This window comes from Nicotiana attenuata, chromosome 1, assembly GCF_001879085.1.
Source record: "Nicotiana attenuata strain UT chromosome 1, NIATTr2, whole genome shotgun sequence".
Lineage (NCBI taxonomy): Eukaryota > Viridiplantae > Streptophyta > Magnoliopsida > Solanales > Solanaceae > Nicotiana > Nicotiana attenuata.
Genome location: NC_031989.1, coordinates 64677824 through 64691141, shown reverse-complemented (window position 1 = coordinate 64691141; position 13318 = coordinate 64677824).

Below are 13318 nucleotides of genomic sequence, written 5' to 3'. Positions count from 1 at the left end.
AGCAACATCAGCATCCAACATCTGCATGCAAGGTGCAGAAGTGTAGTATGAGTACAACCGACCCCATGTACTCAATAAGTAACAAACCTAACCTTAGGTTGAAAGTAGTGACGAGCTGGGACATGGGTCAGGGTCCAACTCCAATAAACGGCCACAATTCATAACAATATAATAAAAAATGGTATAAGAAAATAACTCAGAGATAAGATGCTCAACTCGTTCACAGTTACGGAAAAATAGACATGCTTTTCAAGTATAACAGTAAATCCCTAATCTTTCACCGAAAACCCCAAAAGCATATGAGTAAGTTTGAAAACTGTGATTTCTCCAAAAACCTTTCAACAATAAATAAGAGGTTTCATTTTTAGATAGCATGAGGAAAATACATCTCTATGCCTACATGTCAGTAAACAGGTGAAATCATGCGTGTCCCCAAAATCGGGCATCAGAAGGAAATACATCTCTATGCATGTATCTTAAGTACGCATGTCAAATGCAATGTATCTCAGTGATGCACTCATGTACTCACACTCTCAGAGTACTCAATATCACTGTCTCGTATTCTCTCTCACCATGCTCAATACTCAGCACACTCAGTCATCAGCATTGTACAATGTCTGCTGTGGCGTGCAACCCGATCCACATATAGCCATAAGGCATGTTGCAGTGTGCAACCCAATCCATATATATACATATAGCCGTAAGGCTTGTTGCGGGGTGCAACTCGATCCACATATATATAGCCATAAGGCTCGTTGCGGCGTGCAACCCGATTCACATAGATATAGCCATAAGACTCGTTGCGGCGTGCAACCCGATCTATAAATATATATCTCACAGTACGACACTCAGGCCCCAACTCAGTCACCGGTCTATCCGGCTCACTACGCTCATTCTAAGCAACCTTAATCAATAATGCGAGATGTGACAATATACAATATCAGAGACTGGGATATGATACGAAATGATGAATGCGACTGAGTACATAACTACGATTAAGCAAATAACTCAACAGCAAAGAACGACCACTATGGGTCCCAATAGTGCCAGCATATAGCGTAAACATGATTTCTAGCATAAATTACAGCCCAAGTGCTCTAACACATAATGTAGAGTAAAAATATTCAGATATGATAGCTACACAACTTTGTGGAATTGACTATATCACCATTTCTGCGGTGCATGCCCAACGCCCGTCACCTAGCATGCGCGTCACCTCAACATCACTAACATAACACATAATTCGAGGTTTCATACCCTCAACACCAAGTTTAGAAGTGTTACTTACCTCGAACAAGCCAAATCTAATGCCGAGCAAGCCAAACGATGCTCCAAAAATGCCATCTCGTGCGTACCGACCTCCGAACGGTTCAAAACTAGCCAAAAGTAATTCAAGAATATCAAATAATGCCTAAGGAAACAATTCCAAATGATAAAGGTCGAACCTTTAATCAAAATCCCAAAGTCAACCAAAAAGTCAAACCCAGGTCCGCACCTCGAAACCCGACAAAACTCACAAAATACAACATCCCATTCAATTAAGAGTTCAACCATGCTAGTTTCACCCAAATCCGACTCCGAATCGATGTTCAAAACTCAAAAATTTACTTTATGAATCTTTGTACAAAAACCCCCAATTTTCTTTTTAAAATTCACAATCCAATTACCAAAAAGAAGATAGATTCACAAAATATAACCAAGATCAAGTAGAGAACACTTACCCCAATCTATATGCTGAAAATTGCCTCAAACTTGCCCAAATCCGAGCTCCCCAACTCAAAATATGACCAAATAAACCAACCCTCGATATCAAATATTATTGTCCTGTTGTTCTGCCTCGTTTTGTATGTCAAACGATCCAGAAACTTGCTTTTGATGCCTCCAATGGATTTCTTGTGAAATTTCAGTCAAGTTAGGCTTTTGAATCACTCCATTTGACCTTATAATGAAGGAGATATGTTGGTTACAATATTTGGAATAGTGCAGATTTTTAAATACGAAGTCAGTGACAATTTCGTAATTGATCTGAAAAATCTGGAAACACAATTCTTAGTTAAGTGACCATAAACTCCTCATACGATGTCCAAATTTGACGATTCTTTTTCCTTTGGCTATGTAATTACGATACGGATCTAATGCTTCAATAAAAATAGAAATTGGAGCTCATTTGCTTATTGTGGTACCATTTATGCTTGAAGAAACGACGTCGAAACATTAAAAAAAACAGCGCAACACAACCCAAACCAATTCGAAACTCACCCGAGCCCCTCGAGACCCCGTCCTAACATATCAACAAATCCCATAACGTAACACGGACCTACTAGATGCCTCAAATCACGCATAACAACATCTAAACAACGAATCGCACCTCAAATCAAACTTAATGAACTTTCGAACTTTCGACTTCCAAAACCTCGCGCTGAAACATTTCAAATCAACTCGAAATGAACTCAAATTGTGCAAACAAGTCCCAAATGACATAACAAAGCTATTCCAATTCTCGAAACCACAATACGAATCCGATATCCTCAAAGTCAACTCTCGGTCAAACTTATAAACTTTCCAAACCTTCAAATTTCCAACTTTCGCCAATTAGCTCCAAAACCTTCTAGAAATATCCAAATGCAAATCCGGGCATACGCCCGAGTCCAAAATCACCATCCGGACCTAACGAAAACATAAAATCTCCTATCCGAGGTCAAACACTAAAAAGTCAAACTTGGTCAACTCTTCCAACTTTAAAGCTTCAATCATAAAATTCATTCTTCCAAATCAATTCCAAATTACCTGAAAAACCAAAACCGCTGATACACACAAGTGGTAATAGATCGCACGGATCTACTCATGCCCTCAAACAATCGAGCAAAGTGAAAATGCTCAAAACGACCGGTCGGGTTGTTACATTCTCCCCCACTTAAACATACGTTCGTTCTTGAACGTGCCAAGAGTTGTTCCTAAGCCGTCAAACCGCCATGTAGCCTTACCATGCATATACCCGAGGGTGATCCCACGTCACCCTAATCCATATAGGCCCGACAACATAACATAGCTGAAGATCATTACTTGAACCCTAGCTTGTAAAGCACCGAATCTAATTTCCAGCATCCAGAATTTCCTACAAGACCCAAACCTCGCATCTACATACTGTAGAAGTCTGAACGAGCTGTATCAAGCCATAACCATAACTCAAGAGGTAATCACATGACCTACCACATGACTCGCATACTCGTAGCAAAATTTTCGATCGTTCTTGCTGCTCAAAACAACCCAATACCAGTAATAAACCTCACATCAAACAAAACCTCATTCTAAAGCCTTTGTACACTGCAGATGATGAAAGAAACACGCAGAAACTCAAAACTATTCATCAGATCAACAAGTCATGGAAGTCCCTCTCCTTCGACAAGAACTATAGCAAATTTCTAAGCCGATCAGTGTCATTAGCCTTTCAAATATGCTGCAATCAAATCCGATAGCACCCATTCTAGATCCGACGACCTCATCTTATCAAATACCAGCTACTCTACTGACATGCCACACCAATACTACCCAGAGCCACAAACAGTGCAATCTATGCACCAATACGCAACAATTCAAATGTACTCGGTCATGGAAAATGACTCAAATGAGAGAACCGTCCCGCAAGTTCTACAAGTACCACCACAACCGCAATACCATGAGTCCATCACACATAGTAGAACCAAGACACAAATGGTTGTCGCGCCCCCTTTTTCTCGCAAAATCGGGTTTTTGACATTTGGTAGGGACAACTCGTTCCTTTTGGGAAAGGGGTTTTGCAATTTTGAAGAGTCTCCACCTAATGATTAGGGTGCATTAGGACACCAGAAGAGTTCGATTTGAATAACTAGAGATAGGGTTAGGGCTTGAAATTATTTTAAGGGGAAGATGTTAGGCCCCCCTCCGAATCCACTAGTGTGGTTCCCGGCCAGACAATTATTGTGAATTTGGGTACAATCAACATGTAAGCAAATAAGGCTCAAATAGGAGGGGATTTCATCACATAAAGGTTTGAAAGTAAACAAGGTTTGAAAGGGTAATTAGAAAAGCTGATTTTAAAAATAAAGAGTTAAAATGCTGAAAAGAAAGAAAAAAAGAATAAAGGGAGACGGGTCCTAGGTTTATTAATAATATGGATCACCCCATACAATGACCGGTAATCACTCCTCAATGAGGGGCTACACGTGACATTATCGCATGGTCATCATATCCATATCTACCCTTCCCATCCCGTTAAGGTATTGAAGCGCGAAATGGTCTCGATTACTTATTGCATGCTATTACCCGCCCTAATCCTTTCAGTCCCGGAGGCACTTAGGACGACTAATCCTAAAAGGGGAGGGATATTGGGCTTATTTGAGGTTTCGAAAGGTAAAAAATCTAAGGCGACATACAAAACACACACTGCACATTTTAGGGGGTGGAAGCATGTAAACAAACAGAGGCTCAATCACACCTCCTTGAACAGAAAAGCACGTAATTAGCATGACTTTCACATACTGGTTAAAGTTTGATTAAATACCAAATGTGAGAGAACTTAAAGGTTGAGGCAGACTGATTTATTACATAATTCATATAAGAAGCCCGAATCAGGCCTGCCTGCTGGTTGCAATTAATAGAACAGATTCAGTTTATAGTTATTACCCTATGGCTTGCCTAAGTGTTAAGACAGGGTCCTATAGGCATGATATCTACTGAATTCAGAAAATAGTAAGGCTTGAAATAAATTGTTTGAATGCATACTTGTTAAACTTGCTAAGTGAGGGAATCAGATTATTTAAAGAGAGGCAGGATTTAACGAATTGGTTATAAATTCTGCAACTGACAGTATCCATTATTACTGGTTTTATATCTAACACTGAGTGAGGCGAATCAGATTCGATTAGAAATTCCTATAGGCATGCTTTCTATGCGTTGTTGATTTTAAACTTTATAGACATGGTGTAAAAAAATGCAGAAACCTTATAGACATAGTATCTAAATGCATAAGGCTTGTTTTAAACCTATGAACATGGTATCTAGATGTAATTGAATATGCAGAAGTGAACAATCCTATAGGCATAATTTCTATACGAAGTTGGCTATGCAGAATTTAGAATAGACATATAGGCATGATTTCTATTTGAACATGCAGAATTCAAAATACCTATAGACATGGTTTCTATATGAAGTTGGATATGCACGAATATAATAGTCATATAGTCATGATTTCTATATGTATTTGAAATATGCAAAATTATAATAGACCTATAGACATGATCTCTATATGTATCTGAATATGCAAAATTGTAATAGACCTATAGGCATGATTTCTACCCTTTGCATTCATATTTACCCACCCTTTTTCACTAGCCAGCCCCAAGCGTTTATTACAACTTATTACAAACCAAAATGAATAAAAAATTACATCAAAAATAAAAAAAAGTACAACCAAAGGAGAGCCTGATTCAGACTTCCTGTCTGAAATATGAGATAGACCAACTCAAAGACCACTGATCCAAAGCCTTTCTCCAATCTGAGTGTGTCAAAGTTCCCTAAGAGCCCGAATGGGACTCCGAGCAATGATCACACCCAAATTATATCACTAGAATAGGGACAAATGCAGTGTGGAAGGGCCAGCCCTCAAGTGTCCAAGTTCAGAGGGAGCTCAAAGGGTCCATAGGCAAGGCTCACAAGAGGTGGGCAGAACTTAAAATCTAAGAGAGAGTGCAAGTGAAGAACAAAATTCTAAGGAATAAAGGAGAGGGAAACAGCCACAAACAGGTACACAAAAGGGGTTCAGGGAATAGGGGAATTTCAAAGAGCCTATTGCTTAGGCTAGGGAAAGCTTTAGGCATACCCAGCAATGGAGGATGCTGGCATGCCCATAAATCTGCCAGAACACATCATATTAGAGGCTAGGATCCCAGGGGATCAAGTTTGAGTCATGGACAATAATTTGTAGTACTATCATGCCTCAAACCATAGCATAAACACATAGGGAGTGGGGGTTTTGGGATTCACTATAGATTTAGAATAGGCAGAAGGAAATTACAGCATGCTAAAGTAAGTATTGAACTACACATAAGCAGTAGGCAGACACGCGGGTAAAGGTAGTAAATAACACATTGTTGTGACTGCTGAAAACCTTAATCAGGACATACCAGTTTCAAAGAAGCAAAATACAGCAGTAGCAGTACTTGGAAAACAGGCCACAACACAAGTAACAAGAGAAAATGCTTTTAAATGTGAGTGTGAGTTCAGAAAACTGAGAGTGTTCGTGTGTGTTGTGTTAATGAAAGAGCAGGTATTTATAGTGTGAAAACAGGCAGAAAATAAGGCAAGAAATAACCGTGTACCAATTAAAATCAATCAGTAGAAGAACTTCCTTTAATTAACGAGTTCAAACTTAAACGGTAATGAACAGAAATCATTTAAGGAAAGAGATTGAGTAAGCATCTTAAGCAAAGTAGGCAATTAGAGGTAAATACATAGTAGTTTAATTAAGGGAAGAATCTTTAAAATATACGGTTAAACAAATAAGATAAGATACCCAATAAAATCAATCAGTACATAGTAAATCAAGGAGTCGGGATTCGAAATTACTGGTTCATGAGTAAACCAAGTCAGAAAGGCTAAGGAAAGTTTTCGAATCAAACCAAGTAATAGGGAAATTAGCACAACAAGGAAAGAATCAATCAGACTTACACAAAGGAGGTCTAAAATCAGTCAAAAATTGAAAGTCATTTTAGAGGGGAAGCTCAGCATATATAAAGAGTACACAAGTGTTAGGCATGCGAGGCTAAATTTAGGACAAAGAAAAAGCATCATGCAATCACAAAAGTAAGTAGTGAACTATAGGAACATGGTAGTCATCTTAGTGACAAAGAAGAGGGAGAGTATCAAATAACATGCAGAGGGTCCAGTAGAAAGACCCTAGAAGAGTTTAGCAGGAAATCAGAATCATGTAAAGAAACAAAGGTTGAAACAAAGATTTCGAAACTCAGTCGATCAGTAGATGAAACAATTCAGAACTCGAATAGGTCCAAAGAAGTTAGGGTTTTGAAATCAAACAAGTTCAAAGATGAAGAACAAGAAAATCACATAGCGAATAGTCTCAATACTAGGATAAAACCCCAAATTTTAGGGTTTTGCCATCAATCGAGTGTAGAGATGAAAAGACAAGTAATCAAGACAAAAATACTAACGAAATAAGTTCAGAAATCTCAGAAAGGAGCTGAGACTTTTAACATGCATTTTCCAGTAGAAGAACAATCATAAGAAACACAGTAGAAGAACACATAAGAAATACAGTAGAAGAAACACATAGGAAATACAGTAGAACGAACTTATAGGAAACACAGTAAAAGACACACATGCGTAACACAGTAGAACATGCTAAAGATCAGAGAAACTTTAAAGGAAAAATCCTAAATCGAAAAGATAAAGGTTTTGAAAGCAGAGTTTTTGAAAGAAGCTTAAAAGAGTTTGGAAGCTTAGAGATAAACACAGATCTAGAACAGATCCAAAGAAATCAGAAGAACCTCAAAAGCTTAGGGCTTCAGAAGAAACCCAGAGGGTGAGAAAGGCTTGGAAGGTCATTGATTTGAGCAGGAGAAGTCAAGATCAGGCTTGAACAGCCATGGCTGGCCGGAGCAAGGTCGAATGAAACAAAGTCTGGGCCAAGCTTCTTCAAGGTCTGACCTCGAAACCATAGTAACCAGGCATGTAGGAGTTATGAGAGGCCGGTATAGGACTTCAATGGCCTTGAAAGTCATGGATTCCGGTGGTTTTAGGGTGGAAGTGGAGGGAGGCGGCTAGGGTTTGAGAAGCTTCGGGGAGAATTGAGAGAAGGGGGAATTCAAGGGCGGATACAGAAGGGAAATGATTAGGTTTAGGGGTTAGGTCGGGTTAAAAAAGGAAGGGGCAAATATGAGCCGTTGATCTAAGTGATCAACGGCTAGGATTAAAAAAAGAGTCCGGGCGGGTTATTTAAAAGGGTCGTGGGTCGGGTTGATTAGATAATTGGGTTGGGTAATTGGGTTTAGGAATTGGGTTTAATTAGAGGTTCAAATCCGGCTAAAATTGAAATGCAAATGCGCTATCATTTAAATAGCCATTTTTCCCTCATTTATTTTATAAAATATAGTAAAATAATTTCTGAAAATAAATTAAAGGTACTAAAATGATTAGTAATATGTAATTATCAAATTAAAAATACTGGAGTCAATTTTATAACTATAAATACAATTAAATCTTAAAAGAGGCCAGTATTGCAATTACATGCAATTTAACTTAAAAAATATCAAATAAATTTATAAAAATATGCAAAACTTATGTGAGCTAAGTATCCTTTCCTATTTGATCCCTTTGAGTTCCATATCCGAAGTTGCGATCGGGTCTATTCATTAAAAAGAATTGATTCAATACATTTCTTATGTACATTTTAGTATAGGTATGATAATATAATAAATAAATTACCAAAATGATATTTTTTAGAGTAATTATTGGGTTTTTCCTGATAAAAATAAAGCAATAAATTGATTTAAAAATCTTTGAAAATTAGGGAAAAATAGCAAAACATTGGGACATGCTTATATATGCATATACAGGCTATTTTGAAGGTATTTTGCATATTGAAATATACAGGGAAAAATTGGGTATCAACAATGGTCATATCTCAACATAACTCCGCTGTAATGCGTGACCCATCCAAATACTGGTCTATATGAAATACCTCAAGCCACCATGCCCAAAATCAACAGCCACGCGCAAGTCGACATCAAGTACCCAAGGTGCATGACCATAATCATGGAGGAACCAATAACACAATACCATAGTCCGGAAAGAACATAACCAAATGCGGAATCAATCATTCAACACCCTTATACCCATCTCGCTCAAATTCCGCTATAAGGCCCAAATAAAACCGCGCCATGTGTGCATATAACCAACGGATCACAACCCCTCGTAGCATAGAAGGGTAGAACATAGAACATATCAGAACACAAATAAGCTCAGTTATAACCGAATGGCACATCCCTCGATAATAGCAGTACGGGGCCAGCAAATCCGACCGGGTGTACCATACACATCCTCACTAGGCCTACTAATGGGCTCCCAAATCAACCCTGGCCATCCACAAATAGATGAATAACCCTCCTAAAGACCACAATGACTGAACCATAACACATATTATCATCTGGTTAGCTTTGGCCACATCTTCACAGTCCACAACCATGAAACAATCTGCTTCTAAGAACTCCCGGTCTCCAAATTCATAAAACACACGAATCACCTTATCTGATCCCAATTCCACCGCCCGAATGCCTAACACATCTCTCATGCATGATCATCCCACGAGGAATACTTCTCTAATTCTTCCGTGCCACATAGCAATATCTGAATATCAGCAGTCGATTAACCAGGAGAGTACCGCAATACCAATGAAGCATCCGTAAATCAAAACACAGTGCGCCTTCTAAATGTGTAACCATCTCAGGAAATACCAAGTAGTAATAGCATTCATCCAGGCATCTGAAACCATCCATGTTGCCTAAGGATTCATGACCTTCCCTCAAAACTGAATCGTGACCTTGAACACGCAAATCTTAATCCCACACAACGCACTACATCAATCATGCCATCATATGAGAAGTAGGAGGATCTCATAATCCACTCCGAGCTGCCAGTACAATACATACCCAATCAGTCGGAAACCTTCCATTTGATCTCATCTAGGAGAAAATCACAATACGCAACATGCTCCTCACGCCGGTAGGAAGTACCCATCTCGAACCGTGGTAGAATCATCGAGAACACTTTGGAATCCATTTGCACATAACCAAGCTATCATAACCAAATTCCTCTAACTCAACCAAGCCATGCAAAGTCGCCAAAACCAAATAGCATTGCCAAAAAACACCTCTAGAAACTCATCACATCATAAGTATCCAAGGAACCCATCATACCCAATACCGTGCTAATCCAACCTACTATCAAGCTGTCCTATTTCTCCGAGTTCCTCCCGAACTACCCTCAAGGTGACACTTGTCCTTTCCAGAAAACCACGATCCTTAACCAAAACTCACCCCACGAGATCCTAGAATAAAACCATATCGCCCTAAGTCCCACAAGCCGCCGTATCCCCCCTTAAGCACCCCAAAAGTACCACAACCGAGACACTCACTCTAAAGAGACCTACTGTGAGTCTAAAGTCATTTCCTTCACCTTCCTGATAGTGAAATATATAATCCATAATGATATAGAAATACCACGGTTCTCGACACCATCTAATGTAAATCTCAGATTCTAGCCATATACAAATCCCGAAAAATTCTCAATTGCTACATATAAATATTTAACCCATTAGAACCTTCTCGAGAGTCATTTACTCTACTCAAATCTCAATTGCACCACCCAAATGCGAATGACATGTGCCCCATTAGCACAATAACACCCCAAGAAGTAATCCACACCTAAAAAATCGAGTAAATTCCTACCCCATGCGCACTACTTCCCTCACGATTAACCACTCAATCATTCCATGATTCACACATATCCATAGAGTGTAATACAACCCTCATCCAGAAATTCCTTTACTCGAGTCATCCTCGATCTTAACCTCTGAAAGTCATATCCGATTTACAAGTATGCCTCAAATCAAAACCAGTGCATCACATAACCATGCATCTAAATCGTCGTTAGCAGACTCCCCCACTTGTCTCAAAGCCATATATCAAAACACCCTATAACTCACAATGCCCATACTTTATTACAGCCATAATGCCGCAGCGAGATACAACTAAATCCTTCATAAAATCATGTAACACAAACCACATAATACCTTAAATCATCTGCTAAGCTCCCATTCGCCCTCGTGACGATCAGGTCAACCATTACAACCGATCCAACCTCAAATCGCACAAACATAACCAACTGGTAGGAAAGGAAGCCTCCACACAACATTATAAGGATCACACACCCGTAGATTACCTCGCAGGTTATAACCCACCTACTTAGCCTCAAACTGACATCTCTCTATACCCTTTCACAGCCATAACTACTACACAATTACTTAATCTTCCCGAGTCTGAACTTATCAACAAGACATGAAAATATGTTTCGCTCCACGACTAAACAACATGAAAAATCTTTCAACACTCTCATAACTCAAGACTATATGTCGCATCAAGACAGAAATCAAGCACCCAATAGTCCTATTCACATCTCAAGAAAACCCTTCTCGTCACATTCAAACCACCTTAACACATTCCGCCGTCACATTATACTCATCATATAGCCATCTAACCACTCATCGAGCCACAAATTCCACTCATAGGGACACTACCAGACATATAAATCCAAAAGCACGTGCTCACACAACTGAAACCCCCGTGCTCAAGCTACAGTGAAAACTCGGCCTCAAGTCCTCCAGACTGGCCCATCATCACACAGAAATCACATCTCACACCTCATCCATGGAATCACAAGCCGTCGATGCACTACTATACCGAGCGCTCACATGCGAATACGAATGCGTGGAAGGAATTCAAAGAGTTATGCTTCAAGATGAATCAATTCCGTACGATAACGAAAAAAAGATGGGAAGTTTATCCTAAATGTCCTGTAGCCTCTTGAAGATAGGTATGGACGTCATTGTACCGATCCGCAAGACTCTACTAGACACTTGCTCATGACTTGTAGAAACTATGAACCTAGAGCTCCGATACCAACTTGTCACGATCCAAAATCCAACTAGCCGTGATGGAACCTAACCCAACCCGCTAGGTTAGCTAATTAACAACTATCCAATTTAATGATATTTATTAAGAGAAGAAATGATAATACAACCGCTTTTATACAAAGAATTTCCCAAAGACTGGTAGTACAAATCATGAGCTTCTAAGATTTAGATTTTTACAAGACTGAACTGAAATAAGTACAACAATTGTTTGAATGTAAATGGACAGAATTCGAATCTAATGCTACCAAGGAAGAGTGATAGCCATAACTGGAATGCAGGTACATCTTCAGGACCAGCTCCCGCCGTACGCAGCAACATCAACATCCAACATCTGCACGCAAGGTGCAGAAGTATAGTATGAGTCCAACCGACCCCATGTACTAAATAAGTAACAAACCTAACCTTAGGTGGAAAGTAGTGACGAGCTGGGACATGGGTCAGGGTCCAACTCCAATAACCAACCACAGTTCATAACAATATAATAAAAAATGGTACAAGAAAATAACTCAGAGATAAGATGCTCAACTCGTTCACAGTTACAAAAAAATAGACAAGCTTTTCAAGTATAATAGTTAATCCCAAATCATTCCCTGAAAACCCCAAAAGCATATGAGTAAGTTTGAAAACTGTGATTTCTCCAAAAACCTTTCAACAATAAAGAAGATATTTCATTTTTAGATAGCATGAGAAAATACATATCTATGCCTACATGTCAATATACAGGTAAAATCATACATGTCCCCAAAATCGGGCAACAGAAGGAAATGCTTCTCTATGCGTGTATCTTAAGTATGCATGTCAAATGCAATGTATCTCAGTGATGAACTCATGTACTCACACTCTCAGAGTACTAAATCTCACTGTCTCGTATTCTCTTTCGCCATGCGCAATACTCAGCACACTCAGTCATCAGCAGTGTACAATACCTGCTGCGGCATGCATCCCGATCCATATATAGCCATAAGGCCTGTTGCGGCGTGCAAACCGATCCACACACACACACACATATGTGTGTGTGTGTGGATCAGGTTGCACGTCGTAACAGGACTTTTATATATATATATATACATATATATATATATATATATATATATATATATACATACATACATACATACATATATAGGCTTGTTGCGGCATGCAACCCGATCCGCATATATATAGCCATAAGTCCTGTTACGACGTGTAACCTGATACACACACACACACACACACACACACACACACACACACACACACACACATATATATATATATATATATAGCCATAAGGCTTGTTGCGGCGTGCAACCATACATATATAGCCGTAAGTCTTGTTGCGGCGTGCAACCCAATCCACATATATATAGCCACAAGGCTCGTTTTGGCGTGCAACCTGATCCACATGTATATTGCCATAAGGCTCTTTACGGCGTGCAACCTGCTCCACATATATAGCACTAAGGCTCTTTGCGGCGTGCAACCCGATCCACACGCACGCGCACGCGCACGCGCGCGCGCACGCACACACACACACACACACACACACACACACACACACACATATATATATATATATATATATATATATATATA